General features: G+C 46.3%; 1 protein-coding gene across 5 annotated transcripts in view; it reads right to left on the bottom strand.

The window, feature by feature from the left end:
* Window positions 1–24,189, bottom strand: part of ST6GAL1 (ST6 beta-galactoside alpha-2,6-sialyltransferase 1) — a 137,221-nt gene extending 113,032 nt beyond the window's left edge. For 3 of the 5 annotated variants that reach the window (XM_082461538.1, XM_082461535.1, XM_082461540.1), the window contains exon 1: window positions 23,777–24,189. The gene's annotated coding sequence lies outside the window, so the exon portion shown is untranslated. Of the gene's footprint in view, window positions 1–767; window positions 878–23,209; window positions 23,668–23,776 lie in introns of those variants that run through there. The other 2 variants (XM_082461536.1, XM_082461537.1) reach the window with 2 other exon arrangements.
* Window positions 24,190–26,468: the final 2,279 nt, after the last annotated feature.

Raw genomic sequence — 26,468 nt, 5'->3', positions numbered from 1 at the left:
GGCTGAGCAATTTCAGAGCGAGCTGCAGATGAAGCAAAGCAAACTCTACTAATCACTTAATCCTTGTGCTACTTGCTATTATTGGTAAGAAAAGCAAGGGTAAGAAAGCAACAGTTCTGGCATATACCCAGAGAAAACTCTAATTCAAAAAGATACATGCACCCCAATGTTCATGGCAACACTATTTACAATAGCCAAGATATGGAAGTGACCTAAATGTTCATCGACAGATGAATGGTTAAAGAGATGGTATATATATACAATGGAATATTACTCAGCCATTAAAAGAATGAAATAATGCCATTTGCAGCAACATGGATGGACCTAGAGATTATCATACTAAGTGAAGTCAGACAGAGAAAGACAAATATCAAGATATCACTTGTATGTGGAATCTGTAAAATGATACAAATGAACTTATTTACAATATAGAAATAGACTCACAGACACAGAAAACAAACCTATGGTTAAAAGAGGAAAGGGGGGTGAGGGAGGGAGGGATAAAATTAGGAGTTTGGGATTAGCAGTTACAAACTAAAATAGATAAATAACAAGGTCCTACTGTATAGCATAGGGAACTATATTCAATATCCTCTAGGAAACCATAATGGAAAAGAATATGAAAAAAGATATATATATATATATATATATATATATATACACACACACATATAGATGAATCACTCTGCTATACACCAGAAACTAACACAACATCGTAAATCAACTATACGTCAATATAAATAAGCAAACAAACAAAAGCAACTCACCCATAAATAAGGGAACTGGTGGTAGACCCAGTTCCCTTGAAGGAAAGGTAGTGGGCACAATGTGAGAAGCAAATGCCATGCACAAGATCAGGTGATGGGGTCGCGAGGCCCTGCAGAAGGAAAGGAAGCTGGTCTTACACAGAGAACAGGGCAGAGGCCCGCGGAGAGGCAAACAGGAAACCGTGTAGCCCAGAGAAAGCAGATGGTTAGGAACTTTCCAGTGGCTTCGAGGCTCGTCTGTACTTCCTATTTTTGTTCCTGTAAGCATTCCCTGAATCCCTTCAATAGACCTCTGAAGAGCTTGGTTTAGACCCGCCCAAGGGTCCCAGCTGCCTCTGACTCACTAAAAGCCGTACGGGGCTGTGAGACCAGAGGGGCTCTCCCATGAATCAGTGCGTGGCTTTGTGATAGGGCGTTAGCCATCCATTGTGGCTGCTCAAAAGCCTTTTTTTTTTTTTTTAACGTTCTTCCAAACATTGTGGCTGGGCTTTTGATAGATGAGGCAACGGGAAAGGACAGTTCTGGACTGCAAGTGTATCTTGTGCATTGCAGAAACATGAGAAATAAACAATAGCAGAGCTGTAGAAACTTCAGGTTTTTCTATTGTATTATAAGAATTTTCTATTAAGTGGCTTATACCAACACTTCCTATCACCCTACGAGTGTTACACATTCGATCCCAGGGTCTTCTTGCATCCCCCTTGTCCCTGAGCCCCCTACAGACTCATGTGCTTCCTTGTAGTTTTAACACAGCACCCATTTAATGCAGGACACCACTTCTGCTCCCTGACCTCCCTCCTACCCTGCAAGGGTCACTGGCTTGACACCAAGATGTAGTTTCACTACTCTGCCTCAGCCGAAGTTTCACCCACCTCCTTCCTCATACTCAGGGTGTGTTCTCTGCTTGATCTCTCCCTGCCATCACTCCTGCCCACACGGTCCTCACACCTTATAGTCGCTGGCAGCTTCTCAGCTAATCCCCTTCCTCCTCTGTGCTCAGTCAGACCCAGAAGCACCCAAACATGACTCTAAGGAAGAAGGCAGACACATGAGAGGCTGCCTTGTCCTCATGAACTCCCTCATGCCCCCAGCAAGCATTTCCTTCAGAGGCACACTGTGTGAGGCCCTGACCCCAGACCAGAGCCGGGATTTAGAGACCCCACCCAGAACCAAAGAAGTTCATAAAATGAGCCAAGAACACACACTAAGAACTTCACACCCTAGCATCCCCACAGGTAAGTATCCTCCTGGCAAGACCATTACTAAAGGGCTCAGTTTTGAGTGAGAGAATGGGTTAGCTTGTCACAGAGTTAGGGCCCTGGCCCCAGGTCCCTGGCTTAAATGGGCAATCACCACAAGCACACAGGAGCCTTGGGGTAAAAGATAATCCTGTTGGGCTTTCCTGGTGGCGCAGTGGTTGAGAATCTGCCTGCTAATGCAGGGGACACGGGTTCGAGCCCTGGTCTGGGAAGATCCCACATGCCACGGAGCAACTAGGCCCGTGAGCCACAACTACTGAGCCTGCACGTCTGGAGCCTGTGCTCCGCAACAAGAGAGGCCGCGATAGTGAGAGGCCCGCACACCGCGATGAAGAGTGGCCCCCACTTGCCACAACTAGAGAAAGCCCTCACACAGAAACGAAGACCCAACACAGCCAAAAATTAATTAATTAATTAATTAAAAAAAAAAAAAAAGATAATCCTGTTAACCCTGGATCCATTAATCCACATCATCTGAGATGTGAGCAATTGTTCTGATTGTGTTTGGACTTGGAAGCTAAGTGAGCTAAGAGCTTTTATCAGTCCTTGGGCCTAAAACATTCCAGGATCTGGGTCACTACAAGTTTGCTGAGCCCTGCAGTCCAATCAGAAGACACTACACCCAAGATACAGTAAGAACTTCTGCTAAAATCAGCAGACTTCATGGATAATTTCCGGGGGTTAGGGGAGAGCTAGGCCCAGATCTTTCAATAAAAGAGCTGAAATTAAATTTGAATTGAGCACTGAATACACAGGTTCTGACAAAAAGAGAAATGGCGTAGGAAGTTATCTTCAGAGAACCAGAAAGGGGAAGTTCTTCTGCCACTGCCACGTGCAAAGCATCCAAAGGACGGTGCTCCTGCTGAGAACTTTGACTGTGTTGTCACTATATTGTCTGCAGCGAACAGTCACTCCATTTTGACTGTGCTTATTTCTGGTGCCAGTGTGGATATGTGGGGCGACGCTAAGCCCTCTGCATACATGATTTCAGGCCCTGTCCCACCCCTCCACCCCCCTAATTTCTGCTGCTCAAATGCAACAACTTTCAACTCTTTTATCTATTTCTGGGGTTACATCAGTGTGTCTAAATAGCATGCTTATATGGCTCTGTTTTTTCAATGTTATATATTATCCACTGACTTCCTATTACAGAAAATGAGGATTTAGTTCTCTTTTACCACACCCCACATAACTCTTCTCTGTCCCACATTCTCCTAATAGCTTTAGACTGTTTTTTTTATTAAGTCAGCATCAGAAGTTACATTATTATGACCAGATAAATTGTTGTTCACAGCTGAACCATGGAGCCATGTGGTGTGTTTTGAGTAATTCCTTTTGTGTACATTCCGTGTAAGTCCTACTATTCAGATGTTGAACTTCTTAGAATGATCCTTTCTTATTTTTTACTTCATAGCCTTTTTTTACTTGACTTCCTACACGATTTCTTCAACTTCATATTCCAAACCCTCTCCCAATTCATTTATTTCTGCTAACATACTTTTAATTTCCAAGAGCTCTCTCTTATTCTCTGAATACTCCTTTTATTGCACAGTCTTTATTTTATTAATGGAATATCTTCACTTGTCTCTATGATGCTTTTATGTTGCTGTTGTTGTTGTTATTTGTCTCTTTTGGTTTCTGTCTTTCATGTTTCAAACTTTCTCAGATATCGGTTGATCTCTACCTTAAATTTAAAAGTGAGACACTGGGAACTCCCTGGCGGTCCAGTGGTTAGGACTCCACGCTTTCACTGGGAAGGGCACGGGTTCAATCCCTAGTCAGGGAACTAAGATCCCATAAGCCGCACGGCCAAAAAAAAAAAAAAAGAGAGAAGAAAAAAAAGAAGAAAAGTGATACACTAAAAAGTTGACCAGAAGCTCTGTGTGCTTGGGCAGGGCTGCTGGACTGGTGGGTCTTACCAGGGGGGATTGAAAATAATCTCTCCATTTTATCTGAAGAACTGTAAATATCAATATCTATAGGCCTTTCCTCTTAGGCTGTTAAATTTAATCATAGACTAATCTCATGACTAGGGAAATCTCATAACCCGAGCTTGCCAGCACTGTTGGAAACAACAAAAAAGGAAGGTTGGGGAAGGGGTGGTCTCACTGTTCAGTATGTGGACTTTTATTCATGCCCTCTGTTTTAGAATGGCATCTCATGCATGCCCTCCTCAGCTAGGCCTGCTGTGCTTGATCTTAATCAGATCGTAAAATTGAGTCTGTTCCTGGAAAGGTCCTTAAAAGAAATTGTAGTTACCAGGAAAAAATTTTTGTAATTTTTTCTTAGGCATAGTTTCAAATGCCAGACATTTAGGAAAGCATTAACACAGGTTCACAACCACATATCAGGAAACTTTGGGGCCTGATAAGTGTCAGAATTCACAATTCTTCCTATTTTAGAAAAGCAATATGTTGCCTAAAGACCTGCAGCAGTGGCACGGCAACTCTCCATAATTATATGGATTAATATTTCTGCAACAAAACAATAAATATTTTAACCAAGTACATTAAACAAGGATTTATAAATAGCCTCACATTAGTCCAGATCAGGTTTTGCCACCAAATGGGTTAAGAATAAAACGTAGTTTTTCACAGATTTGGGGATTTGGGTATTGCAAATAAGGGATTGTGTATGCATTTCCTATACACCTCCTACGCCTCCAGGCACATTTGCGGCATTTTCACAAGGATTTTGTCACTCTGTGGGGCTGCCTGCTTGCAATGAGATGTGGAAAAAATGAGGTAAGTTGAGCTGTGGGTGCTGGGGGAAGGCCAGGCTTAACAGGGAGACAGTCTGATGACACAGTCACTTGGAAGGTTTGAGTCTCTATGCTAGCAAGCTGTGTTACCTTGAAAATGTTACTTAACCTCTCTGAGCTACAATTTCATCATCTGTAAATCGTGGGTTATTCCAACTAATTTTGAAGTGCCGTTGTGTGGATTTAGTTGAATTTAGTCAACAATTAGGTATTGTGCCTACTATTCCTAAGGCATTGCTCTGGGCCCTAGGAGCACAATCATGAACAAAAGAGATGAAGTCCCTGCCCTCACAAAAACAACTTCCTAGTGAGAAGAGAGACAGAATAAATAAGTCAGATGACCATCTGTGCCATAGAAGAAACACAAAGCAGGATAAAAGGGAAAGAGAGAGCCAGGTGTGATGGGAGAAGAAACAGGCACCAGATTACTATCTTATGTAAGGTGATCAGAACGACCTTTCTAATAAGGTGACATTGAAATAGAACCTAAAGGAAGAGATGGAGAAAACAATGGGAATATATGAAGGAAGGGTGTTCCAGGTGGAGGGAACAGGCTCTGTGGTAAAAATGTGCTTTATGTTTAAGGAGTAAGGTCAGTAAAGTGAAGCAGAATTAAGAGGTGGAAAAGAGCAGGAAATTTAGCCTGGGAGGACCTGCGGGTTGGCTCATGCAGAACCGTGGAGGCCCTTCTAGGAACTCTGGCTTTGCAAAGTGCAATAGGAAGCCTTTGTTGGTTTTAAGTGGAAAAATGACACACTACCACTGGAGGCCCAGGTATGAAACTATTCTAAAAATTAGAAGTAGAGATTGATCTGTCTTGGACCAGTGTGAATTTGGTGGATCAAATAAGCAGTCAGTTTCTTGGTGTATTTTGCAAGTATGGCTGGCGTGGTTTGCTGACAGATTGGGTGCAGCATGAGAGAATCGGAGTCAAGGGCGCCTCCATAGTTTTAAGCCCAAGCAACTGCAAAGATGGAGCTGTCATCTACTGAAGTGGGGAAGGCTGTTTGAGAGAGAATGGCAGCATTTCAGCCATGGACTTGTCATCACTGAGATGTCTGTTAGACATGTAAGGAGGCTTGTTGAGTAGATGGTTAAACATGAGTGTGGTGTTCGGGGGAAAGGTCTGGGATGGAGCTATACATTGAGAGTTGTCAGCATTCAGATGGTAGGAGATCTCCAGGGAGTGAGGGGACAGAGAAGAGGCCAAGTCCAAGGGCTGCTCCCTGGAGCGCTCCAAAGTGAACAAGCAAAGATGAGCCAACACAAGAAACTGAGAAGGAGAAGCCAGTGACAGAAGAGGAGAACCAAAGAGGGTGATGTTCCAGAACCAGAAGAAGAAACTTTTTCAAGGTGGACAGAGTGATCAAATACATAAAATGCTACTGACACATCAAGATAAGGACTGAGACTTAACCATTGGATTTGGCAACACCGAGGTCACTGGTAAACCTGACAGGTGTAGTTTTTGTGGAGTGATGGAGGCAAAACACTGGTTAGACTGAGTGTGAATGAAAATGAGAAAAGAGAACTGCAGGGATCAAGGGCAGATGACTCTTTCAAGGAGCAGAGGAATGAAGCAGTAGCTGGAGGGGTAGTAGATGCGGTCAGGAGAAGATGTGTATGTGCATATGTGTGGGGTCAGTGGGAGAAACAACTGCCACAGATAGACAGATGGTGTCGGGGGGCGGATGGGAGTGGTCCATAAAGAGAGGAACATTGGAAAGAGAAGGTAGAACTGCGGAGTCAAGTCCTTAACTAAGGAAGGGAACAAGATGCAATACACAAGTGGAGGGGGTGGTCTTAAAAAGGAGCATCAACTGTAGCAACAGGCAGAAAGTAGAATATATGGGCATAGATTTGATGGTGGAAAGGTATGAAAGCAATCCTTTGCCATTATTTTCTCAGGTAAGTGGGAAATCAGTTTCTCGACTGAGAATAGAGATGGGAGAGGAGGTGTTAAAAATTTAAAGAGAGAGAAAAAAGTGTGAAATAGTCATGGAGATTGGACAGAATGGCAGTGGTTCTCAACCAAGGCTGCCCACTGGAATAAATGAAGAGCTTTAAAGAAGGATACTCATGCCCAGATCCACCCCACAAGAATTTAGATTTCATTAGTTTGGGGTGGAATTCAGGCAGCAGTACTTTTTATAATCTTCCCCAGGTAATGACAACGGAAGCCAGAGTTGAGAACCCCTGGACCAAAGGAACAGAGTAAGATGACCTGACAACACCAAAGTCCACTTAAGGGTCATGGTCATGAATTAGAGTGAGACCAGTCAGGATGGTGGTATGAGCTCAGTAAATGAAAGCTGCTATGTTTATTATATCACCAGCTAAGTGATATAAACCATCCTTGTAACAAACATAATTTTGCTTTTATCTCATCCAAATGATTCACCCAATCAGTGTACATCATAGGGTTTTGAAGTCATTTGCAAATAACTAAAACCACAAATGTATATCCTTGAAGCTCGAGGAGGTCTCCTCTGGTTCTTTTTATGCGACACTGAGCACTGTACATGGGGTCGCTGGGCTTCCCAACAACTGCAGAAATCCCAGGTCACCCCTCCTACCCACCCTCCCAGTGTCCCAGTGTTAATAAAACAGTTCTGTGCCAGCGTTTCATGAAGCCCCTCCAGTCCACACCATCTGGAACCTCTATTTTAGTAGGTTCCATGTTTGCAATTCTTGTCTGGTAATCATCTCTGCTCCCTCCAGGGAGGTCCCCCCTTGACCCTAGCCCTGAGCCTGGAGAGATCTCTGTGATAAGTGCCCCAGTCCAGCCAGGCTGGGTCCCTGTCCACGTTCACCCCACCACTGGAAAAATAGACTGCAGACTCTATCTTGAGCCAGACTGCCCAGGCTCGAGTGCCAGCAGAGGGCAGAAGCCCTGTGAGCTCGCCTGCTGGGGGAGCCCCTACTATTGGCTCTTGTCCCCCACTTATGGGTGGATCTACTGACAAGTCCCAATTGTGAACCTCCTTCTATCTGCTGCTGCAGTTCTGGGGAGAACATTCTACTTGCCTGGCAAACGCCTCCTGCTGGGGTCTCACCTCTTCTTCCCTGACCCCACCCCTGCCTCCTGCTCCCGAAGCACCTCGTGCAGCTCCTGTTCATCTGGTCCCTGATCCCACGTGCCTGTCTGTCCTCCTAGATGGAGGCTCCTCCAGGGAGAGACTGGGTCTCGTGTATCCTCATATCCCCAGGGCTTAGCAGAGTGTCTGGTCCGCTTGGTGACCAATAACTGAGAATAACTATTAAGAAGTGCTGCATTATTAAAAAGAGCGAACATTTATTCATCACTAGTCACATGCTGCCCTAGGTTAATCACTACATCGTACTCACACCAATGCTATGAGGCAGGAATGATGAACACAGATTGCAGAGGAGAAACTGAGGGTCGGAGAAGTTAAGTTCCCAAATTCACATAGCTGAGAAGTGGCACATCTGGAATTAAACCCAAGTCTGTCTGGCTGCAAAGCCTATGATTTTTTTCTCAACGTCGGGGCTTTCTGAGAAAGGTGACCCTACAGATGGTGATGGAGTTGCCTCCCAGCCCTCCCACTGTGAGTCCCCTGGACTGGCTGGGAGACAAGGGTGGGACCCTCCGAGCCCAGAAGCATTTCCCTAAGAGGCAGCTTTCATCCGTCTCCTCCCTACCTGTTATTTCCTCTCCTCCAAATCTACAGGCCAGAATAAGCTGTTCATTGTGTAGAGCAGAAAAGGAACCGCCACAAACCCTCCAGCAGGAAACATCTTCTGGGGATTTATTCCTAACACCGTCATCATTATCCACCCCCACTCTCGCCCTGGGCCAGCATCCTCCCAACAGCATACAATTGACAAAGGCAATCCTGCAGTCTGCTCAGATACAAGATGATTCAGCCTAACTGCTTTTTTCAGAGCTCCCTCACCGCCTTCCTCCCTCTCACCCCTAGGACACACTCCTATGACCCTGGTTCCCAGCAGGATAAGAAAAGGAAGAGCAAGGTCCCAAACTTGACTGCCCCGGCCAGGGCTCAGCTCCACGGATCAGCCCAGAGAGCATTCCCTACTTCACCTTGTTGCTTGTCTCTCACTCCCAAGGCCGGAAGTGACAGGTAGAAAAAGATCTATTCAGTGGGGCAGAAGGGCCCAGGGGAGCCCCAGGGTGTTCCTGCCATGTGCTCTCACACCTTGGCTTTACCTAGAGAGCACCTGCACGTGCAGACCTCATCCTGGTCTCAGCAGGCGGGTGGGGGCGGGGAGCATTGGGAAGGCTGAGCTCAGTCCACCAGGCCTCCTAAGGGCGGGGCGCTGTGCAGAGAACCTCCTCAGCGTCCCTGCCGTCGGGGAGACGTTGTCTAACATAGCTAACTTCATAGAACCTAGTAAGTACAGTGTAGGAGATGAAAGGTCTTCTCTTTGCTTTGGGTGCCATGAATTTGAGGGACTCATCCTGAGCTGAGGCTGAGCTAAAAGGCCTGTCTGGGCAGAGCAGACACCAGGGGGGTGAGGAAGGAAGTGATCTCTTCGCCAGTAAGGCGTAGCTTGGCTCTCTCTAAAACCTCCACCACTGCCGCCCCACACACGACACACACAACAGGGCTTTGGGCCCCCAGGAGCACAGCAGGCCCCAACCTAGACCTTGGAACAATCCCAATCCTTCCTGGAGCACAAGTAAGTTGCCTTGAGCCACTCTAGCCCAGTGCCAAGGGCTGGCTGCCCGTCCACCCTGATGTGTTGCATCAGAGCCCAGTTTCTCTGGGGCCAGGGCCCTGCCTTGTCCTCATCAGCGCTCCTAGTACTCCTAAAGCCTGCTCCAGAGTCCCCTGATGACTCTGTCCCTCCTGTCCCTTTTCCAGACCAGGAGCCTCTACCAGACAGACGTGGCAGGGGCCTGCTCGCCTGGCAGCTCCAACGTTCCTTCCCGCAGCCTGGCGTGTCTGAAACACCCTTCTCTGCCCGGTATAAATCACCAAGCTGTTGACAGCCATCCCGACTCCACTCTGGCCCAGACTTACCCAGCAACCAGGAAGGGAGGCAGGAGCCTTCCCCCACCCTGCAGTGGGGGGAGCCAGACAGACCGCTTGCCTCGCTCCCCTCCCTCCACCCCACCCCCCAACAGCCCGCCCCAGCTCCCTCTGCAGCCCCCAGCTGGTTATCTGAACCAGGAAAGCACAGCTTCTGGCTGGCTGACTACATTGTTTGTTGCAAGCCTGAGGGACCGTGTCCATGACTGTGAGAGTTTTTACAGACACCTGTGGGTGCTCGAACAGATGTCTGGAAGCTCTCAGAAGGGCGAGGGGTGTGTCAGCAATAACAAACCTTTCTGGGTGGCTCTTTTATCCTTTCTCATCTTTTCACATCTATGATCTAACTGGAACACAAAAACAAATCTGAGGGGAGGCAGCACCAGAATCATTATTCCCTTTTATGAATCAGGAAACTGGAGTTCGAATTGAGTAGCGTGCGACCACACAGCTTCTGGACAGTAGAGTCCGAACCACAATTTAGGATTTATATTTACCTAAAAATTTACCTAGAAAATTTACATGCGAAATATTGGGCTGGCCAAAAAGTTCGTTTGGGTTTTTTGGTAAGATGGTACGGAAAAACCCGAACGAACTTTTTGGCCAACCAATATATGGCTATGTCATAGGTCTGCGTGTATGGAAATATATAAAACATATTTACCTATAAAAATGTTTTGATATTTATTTGTATTTGTATATGTTATGTTTCACAAAGGTGGCTAATTCAGATCTTCTGTGCCCTGCAAATCACAGCACAGGAGAGAGACTATGGGCTTTGGAGTACAGACAGCTCAGGGGGTTCACTCACAGTCTTACCCTTGAGCGACTTTGGGCAGATAAGTCTCTCTCAGCTTCAGTTTCCTCATCGGCACAGTAGGGATAATTATCACCATTCTGTAGGGCTGTTGGGCAGCCTAGAGAGATCTATGTGTCACACCTGGAACGCTGTGGGCACTTAATGAACAGTAGCTATTCCTTCATTCACCCTTTGTTCTCTGACCACAATAGATTACCCAGGGTTACCCAGACACACCACATAATTTCACTCCTCCCTGCTGGTGCTCCTGCTGTCTCCAGGCCAGGAATGCCCTGCCTCCCATCCTCCACCTATAGGGACTCTCTTCATCCTTCAACATCCAGTTCAAACACTATCTCCTTCGTGAAAACTTCCCCACTGTCCTGGGGACCCCAACACCCCAACTGTCCATCTAATTTACAAAGTATTTTGTTCTGCCTAGAGTCCAGTGTTCACGTAACTGACTCACCAACTTCTCTGTGAAAAGACAAGGCCTTGTTCATCTATTTGTATCTCCCACCTCACTCCCCACACCCTGAGCATTAGTGTTTAATGATGCCTTTTAAATTAGCCTTAGTAGTTTGATTCAAATAAGACCAGTGGGGGGGAATGATAAATTAGGAACTTGGAATTAACAGATATACAATACTATACATAAAATAGGTAAACAACAAGGCCCTACTGTACAGCACAGGGAACTATATTCAGTATCTTTTGATAACCTATAATGAAAAGAATCTGAAAAAGATATATATATATATATATATATATATATATATATATATATACACATATATATATACACATATATATATATAACTGAATCACTTTGCTGTATACCTGAAACATTGTAAATCAACTACACTTCAATTTAAAAAAGAAGAAAAAAGATTAAAGAAGTAAAAAACTGAAAAAAAAAGACAAAAACAAATAAGACCAGCTCATTACTTTTTTAAATCAATCAATGCACAAAATTATACAGAGCTAAAAATCACCGAAGATCCCTGCATCCAGGAAAAAAAAAAAATGGATTAATAGCCTTCGTTGCATGTCTCTACATTTACATTTGGACAGAAGTGTGGAGGATGGAAGAATGCATGAAAGAAGAATGGATGGGATTGCTTAATAAAACAGCTGGGGTTTTTTTATTTTTTAATTTAATTAAACAGAAAAGTAAAATAGAGGAAAAGCTGAACTTTTAATAAATGTTTCTACATCAAAATAGATGTAATTTCCTTAAAGACTCCTCCAAGTTTAAGAGAAAAAAAATAATTGATTTACAATGTTGTGTTAGTTTCAGGTGTACAGCAAAGTGATTCAGTTATACATGTGCATATATTCATTCTTTTTTAGATTCTTTTTCCAATAAAATTTTTAAAAATAAAATAAAGGGTTAAAAAATTAATTGAAAGGTTGGAGCCATGATACTAACACCCTACTTACGCAGTGTGAGAGAGGGAAAGTTATCACCTAACGTCCTCCCACTCCCTCCCTCAGCTCTCCATTTCCATTACACTCTTTTCACTTCCTCCCATTCTGTTCCTTAGATTTACAGCCCACCCATGCCAAGGTTTTCTCTATTTGAGTAGAAGAAGGGCTCTCCAAATGACCTATCACCATGCCTTCCAAAGGGTGCTTTTGACTAATCTTTTTCATCATCAAGTAGGTTTTCCCATGAAGGGCTCATATGTGTTACAGGAAGAGATGAGAATGGCTACCTGCCTTATCCTTGCAGAGTTATGTAATTGAGTGTAAAAGTCTTCAGTCACACGACCTTTCCCTTGGAACTCTGTAAATATTTCCTCTCCATGTTCTCAAGTTTTGCTTCTGCTGCAAATCAAGTCTGAGACCAACATGACTTTTCCCCTGGGGCAGAAATGAATTGCTCCCAATATCCATTTTCCTCATCTTCCTTTCAGTAATAAAAGGCCTTCTCCAAATCTGAGCTCTAAGAGGGTACATGGCCACCCAGCTGGAGATGTTTTCCCAGGCTCCTTTGCAGCCAGGCTTGTCTGCGTGATTATGTTTTGGTCAATGGAGCACTGAGAAGTGACCTGTGCCTCCACAGATAGCCCAATTACCCTTCTGAGTGATCTTTTTACAATCTTTTTACAACCTTTAGATCTCTGATTTTCTCTGATTAGTTTCTTCATCCTTTTTCTCAGCATATACTGTGATTTTCCTCACGCCTTCTCTCTCTGTTAGTAATTTAGTTTTCAGTGGATTCTACTTTGTTCCTTTATTAACTTTTCCTCTAATGATGTAGTTTGTATCCTCAATTTTTTTCCTTAGCTCTGTAATTGCCCTTTTTATTTCATTCTGTAGTTTCATCATCTCATCTTTGAGCTCTCAATTGATTAGTTTTCAATAAACTTTATTTATTTTTATTTTTTTTTAAAGAGCAGGTGATATACAAGCTGGCTTTTTTATTTTAATTTTTTTAATTTATTTAAACACTATTTTTTATTTATTTATGGCTGTGTTGGGTCTTCGTTTCTGTGCGAGGGCTTTCTCTAGTTGTGGCAAGTGGGGGCCACTCTTCATCGCGGTGCGCAGGGCCTCTCATTATCGCGGCCTTTCCAGACGCGCAGGCTCAGTAGTTGTGGCACACGGGCCTAGTTGCTCCGCGGCATGTGGGATCCTCCCAGACCAGGGCTCGAACCCGTGTCCCCTGCATTGGCAGGCAGACTCTCAACCACTGCGCCACCAGGGAAGCCCCAATAAACTTTATTTTGAATGAATAAATGAATGAATCTTCCTACTGCCTCTTCAGCCCAAGAACCAACTCCAACCCAGAAATTATCTTGGGGGATGGGTAGAATAAGCCACTTATCACTGAGTGAGACAGAATAATATCACTTACGTGCCATGCCTTCCACCTTCCTGATCCTACCCACCCTTCAAGGGACAGCTCAAAGCCCACCTGCTCCAGACTCTTCCAGCCCACCCAGATTGCTCCCTCTCCAGCCCCCAAAGGGCTTCTCTGAACTAAAGGATCCACAGGTAATGCCTGGGCTACTTAATGAACTTGGACCTTTTGAGAAAGGGGATGAATCTTCTCCTTCTCCCTTGTTACACCTGGTTGGGCAATAAAGGTTTTCTTTGAAGAGTTCTGGGCTGCTGATTCTCTGAATGAAAAGGAGGATGAAAACTAGAACCGAGACTCAGAAGAGGCCTTCAACATCAGACTCACTAGTGAGAACACCATAAGGCAGGTGGAGGAAGAGAATTCAGCAAGGGTGTGACTTCTGAAAGATTAACAGAGACAGAAGGATCACCTCAGTCTTCAAGGCAGACCTTCTCGGTCCCTGCAGGCACCGCTGTGAGGGTTGAGCAGGCCTACATTCAAGTTCAAGCACCTCAACTCACTCGCTGTCTGACTTTGAACAAGTCACCAAACCTCCTTCAGCCTTTGTTTCCTCACCTATTAAACAGAAAGGATAATAGTATATGCCACCATAGAGAGGTTAAGAAAATTATATTTGATGATGGGTATAACGGTTCCAGCTTCATCTCCCAGCACTTCCTGCCTTATGTGTTCCCCTCTGGGAACACTAACCTGCTAGTGGCTCCCCCGCACATGCCATTCTCTACCCCACACCTTCACTCCTGCACTCCCTTCTCCTTCAAATGCTCTTTTCCCAGAGGCTAGCAGCTACTACCCTCTACAACCCAGCTTAGGTAGGTCATAGGTCCTCCAGAGAGCTTACCCAATCTCACTGTACCATCTTCTCAACCTCTGTATACATCCAAATCATAATATTTATCACATTATATTGTTATTAACATCTGCATGCCCACCTCCAACTAAGCTCTTAAAGGAAGAGAACTGTGGGGCAATTTGGGTCTATGTTCTAAAAATGAGCATTGTGCATGGGCTACAGCAGGCACCTAGTGTTACTTGAACGAATGGACAAAGCAAGGACTCTGAGAAAGGAGGAAGAGGGCGATACAGAAAGTTTGTCTGCCACTAACTTCTAAGGCCCCGCCAGTTACACTGAATGCGTGTGTGCATATCTACAATGTGTGTTCTTAGGGTAGATACTCCCAATGCCTAGCATAATGCTTAGCACACAATAAACATTTAGTGAACAACATAATGTTGAATAAACTTTACAAGAGAAGAGATTGTTCAAGCGCCTACAAGCACAGCTGCAGATAAGCCCTTAACAATGCCAATATTGAGTTCCATTTACCACCTAAAGGCATCAAAGGTAGCCAAGCAATGGTACCCATTATTCTGCAGCCACGCTCACTACCAGTGGGTGTGTTTATTCCGGTTATAACCAGATAATGAGTACAGGTGCTTTAAAAGGCAGGTGGAAAAAAAAAAAAAAAAGGCAAACCAGACTTGACGAAAATAACTCTTACGAAAAAGGGGAATAAGCAAATGTATGTTGAATCCGAATGTCAAGCTATTCACACATGGCTGTCCCATGAGTTCTTTCATTCATCTGTTCTTAGGGGAATGGTAGAAAGCTTTCATCAGCCCCATAAGGAGAAATTCAACCAAGCTCCCAGTGTAACACAAGGACGAAGGGCTTCTCAGCCCCAAAGGACTGGGAATGATTAGCAGTGGAAAAACCTGTAACATGATGTAGGGAATGAGCTACACCCAGTGCCAGCATCACTACTTAGCAGCAGTGAATCTTGCGGTAGTTCCCTAGCCCTCTCTGAAGCTCAGCTTTCTCATCTGCAAAATGGAGCTGATGATACCAAAACACCAAGGCTATGAGGACTGGATAAGGGAACAAACAGGGCCTTATCAGGGTCAGGAGCACAGCAAAAGCCTAGAAGATGGTAAACTTGCCATGTTTCCCTCACTAAGACTTGGCTAAGACTTAAGTCCAAGAGGTTCTTCCTCATCCACAGGAAAGAAAGAGACAAGCATTTCAACTCCAGCTCAGAAGACCTTTGAGAGGTTGCAAAGGGGAGAGTGTTCCTAAAATTAAAGCTGAATGACGTCTCAGTCCTGTGCTAGGGAAACCAGGAGATGGATGCAAATTTAGAAAGACTGTAATAAAAAAAATAAAAAAAAATTACAATCATCCTCCTGGGACATGTATTTCTTTTCTGGTTGCCAGATTTCCTGGTCATCTAAAGTGTATGTGATATATTTATTTCTGTGGAAATAATTTATGAATATAAAGTCAAGTTGAGCTGAAGCCAAGGACAAAACAGGAGGAGGGTTGCCAAGATCCAGGGGAAACAATGGTCTAAGTCTCCTTTGAAGGCTTCCATTTTATTCCACCTTTTTAGAGCAGGTGAAAAAAGCTCCAGTCACGTTGTCCGTAACTCGTCCCACCCCCTCAGTCCTATTTTCCATCTCTCTGCTTCTTGCCCCACAGTCATAGACTCTCAGAGTTGGAAGGGGCCTTACCAGGCATTTAGGTCAACCTCTCTGAAAAGCAGGGATCCTCTGATGGCAAACAAGTTCACTTGAGACTTCTGCTTACATACTCCCATGGCAGGGAGTTCACTGTCTTGCAACCTAGGCTGTTCCCTGGTTGGGCAGTTCTGTTGAGTAAGTTCTTCCTTATCTGCCATTCTGCAACTCTGTACTGGTTTTCCTTCCCCCAGCAGCAACACAGTGTAACTCTAATCATTCTTCCACATGAAGAAACTGCCTCTTATTTGATCTCCTGCAGGCTAGAACACTCCAGTTTCCACATTTATTCTACCTCCAATATGGTGTCCTAAACCTCTGTCTTCCAAGTAAGCCCAATTCTGGGTGTGCTTCATTTTATCATGATCTGTACAGGACCCGGCGAAACATGACTTTCCAGATGGGTCTGAACAACAAGGTAGAGTAGAACCGGCACATTCCTTTCTCCAGAGCCTGAGATCAATTCCTCCTCTTCTTGGCTTCTCTCTCCTCCCTCCCATCACTCAAATTCCAGTCCTCCCACCAGATGCCACCGACCCTGAGAAGAGAAACAAATGTGGAAGAGCCAGGGATGGGGGAATGAGGAGAAGGTGATGAGGCAGTTCAGTTTCTTGCACTTGCAGCCTAGGGCACCCAATCAGGCAGGCCAACTCCAAAAATAACCTTCCATCCAAACAGCCGGCTCTTAGTAGCTTCCCGGGAGCCCTTCATTTCAGCTTTCCAGGGCATGGTTCTCGGTGTTCCTGCACCCATTCTCTCGCCACCCTTTCCAGAGCTTGATGGACTGACTTCATTTAACCATAACATTTACAACCAGCGTTCCATATGTCCAAGGTCTAAATACACTTAGAAATATATTTTTATGGAAATAGATAAATATCCATCAACAGAAGACTGGTTAAATAAACACATCCATGATACAGGCTGTGATGCAGCTATGAGAAAATAATCTGTATATACTGATATGGAAAGACCTCCAATACCTATAGTAAAGTGAAAAGGGCAAGTTCGTAAAGTTGCAGTTACAATGTAATCCATTTACTGAGTTTTTTAAATGTATCTGCATATAACCACGAATACATACATATGTACATCCAAAGGGGGCTGAAGGACCCACAACAAACTGCAAACAGTAGTCACTTGGCAGAGAAGTGGGATTGGGGGAAATGACAAAAGGTAAGGTGGTTAATTTTTTTACCCTATTCTAAAAGAAAACATTACATTTATTATTTGTGTGAAGAAGTCCCTAACTTTATGTATCGTTTCCTCTTTTTATACTTGTTCCCCATTTGATGATCTCAGAGCTGGAAGGGGCTTAGAGAGCTGCGAGTCGAATCCCTGTGGTGGCAGGCGTCCTGCCCAAGGCCACACAGCTAGCTCGAGACAGCCGGAGGAGACCGCAAGTCACGGTGCAGGCCCAGAGATAATGGGAGTCCCAGTGGATTAAAGAGAGGACTTTAATTTAATTACTAAATCAAATCAATTTTCTCCTTTTAGTTGAGTCAAAAATTCCTACTTGGGAGCAACAGTGAGTTAGGAGAGACCAAGACAACAAACTTAGAGGAGAAAGGGGAGCCTGGTGTCTTCCCATGGAGGAAAAGAGGCATCAGAGAAGATCTGTTTCTCAGGCACAGCTGGCAGGGTCTTACCTTTTCTGGGCTTCCTTGCCCTCATTCATAAATCAGAGGGAAGGGGTTGAGTGAAAGACAGGAGAGTCGCAAGCATGGGGTGCCAGCTACTCATCTGAGTGAAGACCTCATCTTCAGAACGAGACAGGCAGCAAGTCTACTTGAAGGCATCCTAGTACCACCAGGCCGTCAGCCTCTGACCTTCATTCCATATGGAGACTCTGCCTCTGGGCAGGGAAGGCTGGGTTCAGGTCTGATTCAGGGCCAACTAATGCTGAGTTGCTTGGGCTGTCACATGGATTACTTCATTCAGTGCTCACCAAATTTTTTATAAATGTGTTTAAAGAAATTCAGAAGTCACTTGCTAAAAGCATACAACTGGTAAAGGGTGGGGCCTTTATGCAAAATCAGGTCTCCTGACTCTAAATTCAGTGCTCCTTTTATCGCATCTCTTTGGGACACGGGACACAGCAGGAAAATTCACTTGAGCAGTAAGACTACTTAAGTTTTACTGGCACTTTCTATCTCTCTCTCTGTCTCTTTCACACACACACACACACACACACACACACACACACACACACACACACGGTTCCATAGGTAACAGTGACAGCAGACACGGGCTCCAAGAGCAGCACGACCCATTGCCTCAAATGTGCCTCATGCAACTCAGTGAAATATTTATGGCTAAGCTGAAAAGATGTCTGGGATGTACTTCAAAGTCATGTGGGGTAGAGTGTGGGGTTATAGACCAGCCATGAGTTTTGATCATTGTTGAAGGTAAATGATTATAAATGGGGGGAAGGAGGTAATTACACCATTCTTTTTACTTTCATGTGTTGGAAATTTTCCATAAGAAGACTTTTGTAATGCAGCATGCAAGTGATCATTTCTCTCTCAATTTGTCACCTGGTAGGAGGTACCACTTTAATTAACTTTCTGCCTGCTATCGTGGTAAGAAAAAATATTAGGACCAAAAGTTTCTGCAGCTTGTGAAAATCCCAATTATAACACTAATAGCTATCACTTACAGAGGACTTCCTGTAAACCTGGCACTGTACTGGACCCTTTAACTATGATTTTGTTTAATCCTTACAATGGTCCAGTGAGGTAAGGGCTGTTATGCCCATTTTACCGAGAAGGAAATTGAAGCTCGTCTATATTGGTGGTAATTGGTGAACAAGAATTCAAATCCTGAATTACGCTCTTAATTCCTACTGTTCCCACAATCCTATGGGAATTATCTGGAATATGGACAGAGATTTATTCACAAACATTAATCATGGTGTCAATTACAACAGAGAAGAATTAGAAGTAGTTTGACAGGCCCACAGTGGCCCTCGTCCAGGAAGCCTTCCGCACCGCTCCAGTCTGGGGTGGTGGCCCCTCCTCTGCATTCCCAGGATACCCTGAACTAGTCTCTTGTCACCCCATCTTCTCCATTGGACCATGAGCTCTTCTTATACAGCTTTGGTTTAGAGTGGGCACTCAAAGATGGGAGGAATGAATTAATAAACGACCCTGGAGTTGCTTATTTTAACACATATGGAAACTGAAAACCAGGGTGTAAAAATAAATTGTCACAAGGGCAGGACTAGAACCCAAGGCCACAGGCAGGGCCCTTCTCTTTCCATTAGACTTTAGGTTCTTCTAACATGAAAAATATATATATTTTTTAAATGGTATCTGGATGCTTGAGGCATGGTTGGGAAAGGGGAAAGAAGCTGGAGACTCCTTCCTCTACAGACCTTCACTGAAATGCCCACTGGAGTGATCAGATCCCATGGGACCATGTGACCTTGGAGATGCTGATATGGTGATGAATGAAAAGGTGCAGCTTTAATGAGGATATAAACTGTAACATGGGTATGTGAAAAGGTTAAGTAAGAAAGCCAAGAGTAACTGTACTTGCAGTATGTTCTCTACCATTTAGAAAAAACAAATCCACTAAAAAAAAAAAAAAGACAAGAAGGAAAATTGCCAATTGTTAACAGTGGTTGCCTTTGAATGATGGAATTTTTTTTGCTGTTTCTCTATACTTTTTTGTACTTTCCAAAGTGTCCTCATTGGGCATGCTATATTTTTATAATCATAATGACAAACAAAATTTAAATCACCAAGTTGATTCTAAAGGCTAACCTGACCCTTCTAGTAATGACTTAGAAAGTCACTCCAGTATTTTAATGTGATGATACCACATGGCTTACTATGTTACTGTTACATGTACAACTATAAAAAGTACATCTGTCCAAGTCAGAATATATGCAGTATACCTGCAGACAAGCAAGAAAAAAGGTATTTTTTTCCCCAGTTCAGTTCTTACTGAATGAGTCACTGATTGTCTAAGCAAATTCTCAGGACTCTAATGTTCCAGAATATTACTGCAAATTTCATTAATGAATTATTCCTGTCACTTTTTAATGCAACCACATCTTCACACTTGTAGAGATCCACATTCTCTTTGAAGCCTTCCCTCTTCCACTCTCTCGCTGACCACCTGCTCTTGGTTTAACTTATGAAGAAAAGGGACAACCCCGCCACCACAGAGGTCAGTTTTGAGATAAATTACAAATATTTTCTGTGGGCTCTTTAGGGCAATTTCTTTTTATTTTTTTTTGTGAATTTTTGAATTTTATTTTATTTATTTTTTTATACAGCAGCTTCTTATTAGTTATCTATTTTATACACATCAGTGTATACATGTCAATCCCAATCGCCCAATTCATCACACACACACACCCCCTGCGGCTTTCCCCCCTTGGTGTCCATACGTTTGTTCTCCACATCTGTGTTTGAGGGCAATTTCTGAGGGGAGATCTAAATGTGTTCCAAGCAGGGGTGGGTGGCCAATGAGTGGATCTGGCCCTTTGTAACTCCAGGTCCAGTACAGGAACCATCCCCACACTGACCTGCCTGCTTGTCAGTAAATATGGAGTGCATGAATAGAAAGGCTTTAGATTGCACTTACCTGGGTGGGAAAGTTCTGGGTTCGGTTTTTTTATTTGTTTTTTACTAGGTTTATTTACCTTAGAGTCACATACACTTCACAACCGCCCAAAGGCCCTTTTTACCGTCTGGCAGACATTCAGCCCAGCTACTGACTAGGTTGGGTCTCTCATTTAAGCACAGGGCTTACCCAGTGGGGTTATTCTCCAACCATCATTCTCTACCACTGAAAAGCTGGTGAGCACCCAACCCTGACAAGCGGTCGGGAAAGGTGTAAGCGTGAGTCACGTGACTTAATACCCGCCACAGCCCCAGGAGATGCATACATGTTCTTCCCCTTACATTATACCGTGTAGATGCAACCGCCTGGTCCGCAACGAACACAGGAGAGGAGGGTTGACCCAAACCCGATCCTCTGCTTCTAAGGGCCAAGCAGCTTCCACTGCCCCCAAACAGCCTGTGCAGAGACTGGGCAGGAGGGACTTTCATTGTACAAAGAAGGACACCGGAGCCCAAGAAATTAAGTAGCAGGAAGAGCTAAGTGGGGTCTCTCTTCTGACTTCTTGCTGCCTTTCGTTTTACAATCATAGTTTAAAACAGCTCCCCGCTGGGGAAGCACAAGGCAGAGGAGTCCAGGGCAAGAGTAAAGTGAACCAGTTAGTAAACACTAAAGAAAACCGATCCCCAATGATAACTACCAATATAATACTCCTCACCATATCTACCATTGGGATCCAGGGCTTTGTGTAATAACCAAAGCCTATTTAAGTCCTTAAGGAATTCATTCTGTGACTTAAAGGGTGTTGTTATGACAACCATCATAACTTTGACTGTACTCTGGGGTACCAACAAAAACTCATTTGATGCAACAGTTTCCCTTTCACGTAAAAAGAGGCACTAAAAGCAGACATCTTGCTGTGTGTCCTTAGGCATGTAATCTCTCCTATCTGAGCTTCAGCTTTTCCGTTTAGAAAAACCGGCCAGGTGATTCCGTAAGTTCCTGACAGGGTGAGAGTCCTGATGAGATCTCTAATCAAGTGCCAAGTGGAATTACCACAAAAATGAAACAGCCTGGAAACCCTAAGAAAAGAAACAGGAGCAATCAGGAGATAAGAGGGACAGGGTGAAACAGCACGTTCGCTTTGGGGAAACCCAGACTCAACGTGTTTTCGTTGGTTTTCCAACTTTTCCTCTGCCAAATGCAAACATAAGTAGCTACTTCCTGGGACTCTCATTTTTAAAAATTTAATTAAGTAAAATCAATGAAAACAATGCTTTGTTCTCCCACAAGTGACTCAGGAGAAGCGCCCTAGGAGACACTTTCTTCCTGGAGTGCTTATGCCCAAACAAAGGCCTCCTGGCACAGGGATGACAGGCAAAACATCCAAGTCTCCACAGCCGGCCAGGCTCCAACTTTGAGGGGAAAGGGCAGCCAGAAGAGAAAACTAACTACACTTATGAAAGGCTAGGAGAGTAAGGAATTACTAAATCTATCTTTTCTCAAATGGGTAAAGAACTCTTGAAAGGGATAATGGAAGGGTGCAGCTTTCAATCTGAATTACGTTCTTTGTTTAACTCTATTCTGCCTAAGGCCACTTCCTTTTCAGCCAACCACAGAATCCCGGTTCTGCCTTTAGTCGACCGCACGGCAGCGTGCAGGGTGGGAGTTGGGAGACCCGGACTCAAGTCCTCTCTAGGTGGCCGATTTCACTCGGTTTAAACTTGGACAAGGAGCTGAACCCTCCCGGCCTCCGTTTCCCGGCCTGTAAAATACGAGGGTTCACTGGATGCTCTCTAGACTCCCAAAAACAGGGGCGCAGCGCCGTAGGCCCTCCAGTTCCGCCCCCCTCCCCCCCGCCCCAGGGACAGGTTAATCTCCTGCGCAGCTGGCCAAGGTGACGCCTCAGCCCGACCGCTCCGCAAGCACAAGGGGGGCGGTGCCTAGGTTCCCGCGCACACCACCCACTCCCACAGCCTGACGGGCTTCCTTCTGCACCCACACCATCACCTACCGAGCCAATGCATTCCCCCGCCTCCCAACCACCTCACTGCTGCCTGAACAGGTCTGATGAACTAAAATCTGCAAAGCTGAGCTGAGCATACGTAGGCAAAGAAAAAGCAAAACAAACAAGAGGCCTCTCTTTCCGGACCTCGGAATTTCCCTCAAATAAACTCGGAGAGAACTGAAAATAATAGCGTCCCCACCTAGAACAAGAGTGCTCGGCTGGCCTTGTTTGTACAAACACACAACAAGCCAAAAGGGGCCAGTGACACCGGGGCTGGCCAGACGCAGGGACCTACGAAGGCAAAGCGCAAGCGAAACCCAAGACTGCGCTGGGCGCCGTTTAAATCGAACTGCTCTTTCTGCAGGTTAAGGAGGCACTCGCCGTCCCCAACAGAGGCAGTGCAGAGACAATGGTGCACTGGGCATGGTCTTTTTTTTTGGAGGGGGACCCACAGACCTTTAATTCAACCCCTGTCCCTAAGAAACCACCGTGAGGTGGAAGTGAGGGGTGGTCCGGGTCATCTCAACTCATGCACCACGGCCAGGGACACACTCCCGGCCTGGGGTAATCTTTTGTAGCTTCCTTCTCTTTTCGTGTTTCCCTTTTTAAGTCTGGCAATTTGGTCTGATACCCAAGTGGTACCTTTTAAACGGGTCTGTCGTCTTCCTCCAGCAAGTGACGCCCCCAGCGCCGCTCCCTCCCCGGCAGCTGAGACAATGGCCGGGTTGCGCAGGGCGGCTCCTAAGGGCTTGCGGCGCGCCACGCTCCCAGCACTGGGCGCACGTGCATTTGTTATGGTACCTGTGCCCCCACCCCCGCCGCGGGCCTAAGTTTCTCCGTCTGTAAATCCGGCAGGCGAGACGTGAAGGAATCTGGACTCTGCAAGGCGTCCCCCTCCCATGCTGACTGTGCAGTGGAGAAAGCGGGGTTCCCCGCGGCCGCGCGCACACGTGTGTTTGTTGTGGGTCAGCAGGCTAGTGGAGCCTGGGAGAAGCCAGGGCGGCCCCTCCGCCCGGATTAATCCACAGACACCCCCAGCCAAAGGGTGGCCGGTCAGCGCGGCCAAGGCGTCTGAGGGGTGCTGGACACCGATTCCCTGCGCCCTAGGCTCGCCCCGGACCCCGCCGCTCCGCTCCCATCCTGTGCCCCTTCGCTCCACTCCTCCCGGGGGGCTCGGGCCGCGCCGCCGCCCACCGCAGCCCTACTCACTCGCTGCGCTCTCGGCCGCCGAAGCTGCGGCAGCTCCGCCAGGTCCACGCCCCCAGCCGGCAGGCAGCGGGTTCCCTTTGTTAGCGCGGGGCAGTGCCCCAGGCGTCTTCCCCAGCCCGGCCCTGCGCGGGACTCCCCTCCCCCGGATGCCTCCGGACTCCTCGCCCGGCGGCGGCCAGAGAGCCCGGGCGCTGGGAGCCCCAATGCAAGAGTCCCTGAAGGAGGGTCTTTGGGGAGGAGCAGGGGGGACACGGGATGAGGGGTGGCGCGGACGCGGGAAGGAGGGAAGAAGAGTGCGGCGAAGGGGCGGGGGAAACTAGCCGTCTCCGTTATGCAAATAGTCGGGAAAACGGGGTGGGTCCCCTCGCCACACCGCGCCCCAAACCGGCCCAGCCCTCCGGAGGTCGCTAGCGAGCAGGCCTCGGGATTAGGGGTGCCTGGTTAGGTGGTGCACTTAACCCCCGAGTGATGCTAGGATCCGGCTTCCCCGCCCGGCCCCCCTCCCCCGAGGGCGGGCCGAGGGCCGAGGGGGAGGGGCAACGCGGAAGGGCAAGGTTCCCAAATACTGGCTCTACCCTATCCTCACAGGTGGCGGAGGGTTGAATCCAGCACTCTCCTAGCAAGCAGAGACTATAAATCCTGCCTCTGCTACTGACTGGCTACATGACCCTGAGCACGTCCCTTAACCTCTCTGAAGCCTCGAATTCTTCTTATGTAGAATATGAAACAACAAAATCTATTTCACAGGGTGTGACAAGAACCTCCCACACACTGCAGATACAGAAGGGAAGGAGGGTCGGCGAGTCCCTACCCGTGGAGATTTCCACGCCAAGCTGTCTGCAGGCTGGTGGGCAGGAGGCCTCAGGGAGGGTGGAAAAGGGAGTGAGGGTCCTTCCTTCACTGGGGCTGAGCTGGGGCTGCCGGGAGGAGGTGAGAGGAAACCACTTGTTGAGCAAGCGTCATCAGTAAACACTGACCATCCCTGGTGACCCCGGGGACCACTTCCCTAAGACAGAAAACCACCCTGTAGGAGGGCCGGAAGCGACCTTTGGCCACCAATGCAGTCCCCGTAGAAAAGACGTGACTACCAGAGGCAATAATCATCTCCCAAAGGTCTATCGAGGGCCCACTTGGCAGCCGGCTCTGTACTTGGAGGGCAGGAGTGGTGGGGGAGAGGAGACAAGGAGAGTGGAAGGTGGTGTGGGTCCTCTGGGAACAAGAGTCCAGTTCACACTAGAATGCGTGAAGCCCAGGCCCAGAACTTTGTCTCCAAATTGAGTTGTCCTCTCCCCACCACCATCCTGGGAAAGGGGAGGTGGCATCCTCAGCTCATCAACAACATCCTTCTTCCAAACACTGCTTCCCCCCCCCACTCCAGATCCTGGACCCCTCCTGCTGTCACTGCTGGCCCTTCCCAGCTGCTGAGGATGCACTACTGCTCAGTACAAAGAGCTCCAGCTGGAGAGGGTGACAAGCAGAGTGAATTCAAATCTCTATGACCAACTAGCTGTGCACTCTTATGTAAGCTCCTCAGTCTGTTTATGTCTGGTGTGGAGAAGGTGCGCATCACAGTAAAATGAATGAGTTGAAACAGACAAACTCTTAAGACTATTTCTGGGAGGGTGATACATTGACTTTATTCCGAAAAAAAATGGAAACAAGACTTTGTGCAGGGGCATGACATACCTCTTTGTGTTTTACACTGATTCCTCCGGCAGTGAGCCTCCTGGAAAATGCATGGCAGGATCAGAGATGAAAGCACGGAACACAGAGACCAACTTGGAAGTTAACATCAGTGGAGATATGATAGGAGTGGTAGCAATGACAGAGGGAATGAGAAAAGGACATCCAAACAATGGCTACCATTTGGGGAGCAAAAGCGCTCTCTCCTCATCATGGGATACGTGGTGGCCTTAGCCCTATCTTATGGATGAGGAAATTCAAGTCACTTGGAAATGGAAGAGCCAGAATTTGAACCTCCTCCACATTAATTGAAAGCATTCATCATTTCCGTCCTCAGCATCACTTTTGTGTCAACACTACTTAGGAACCAAGAACAAGAAACAGGGGAGAGTTTTCTCTAGAAGGTTCTCATCACCAGAGGAACTCCAGCCAAGGTATGGAGAAAACAGGAGACAGGCTCACCCTGAATTCTTGGCTTGCAGGACTAGGATGACCAGAGATGACAGTAGAAGCCCAGGAAGATCCTGGGGCTCCAAGGCAGATGAGGAGGCAAGTAGCAGTGCCGCTGGCAAATTTCCAGGCTGGGAGCAGCTCTGGGTTATTCCCTTTGGGGGCTGCTCCCTCCAGGTTGCTGTGTCTTCAGAGCCTTTGGGGCCTTCTCACCCATAAGTGAGAAGCAAGAGGCTGGACCATTGGATGGGGGATGGTCCGGTCCTCCCGAGCCTGTTTATGAGGCTTCACTCCTCATTGTCTCTGGAGCCCCTGCCTTGACAGCATGTTTTCCTTAGAAGCATAGATACCTACTTTCCCTCTGGACACCATCTCATCTCCCTGCCCCCCACTGATCTCAGCCTTTGCCCATGAATAATATTTTAGGTCATGCCTTTCTCAGTCATCATTTTAGGCAGTTTACTGGCTAATGCAAATAATGCCCCCCTGCTTTTTAACATTCGTTTACAACAATCCACTGGCAAACAATATTTTCATAGCACTCTTGAAGTGGAGGTTA

The sequence above is a fragment of the Balaenoptera physalus genome (genome assembly GCF_965194825.1).
Source record: "Balaenoptera physalus genome assembly, chromosome: 4".
Classification (NCBI taxonomy): Eukaryota; Metazoa; Chordata; class Mammalia; order Artiodactyla; family Balaenopteridae; genus Balaenoptera; species Balaenoptera physalus.
Note: the sequence above shows the minus strand (reverse complement) of the source record. Positions and strands in the feature narration are given on the sequence as shown.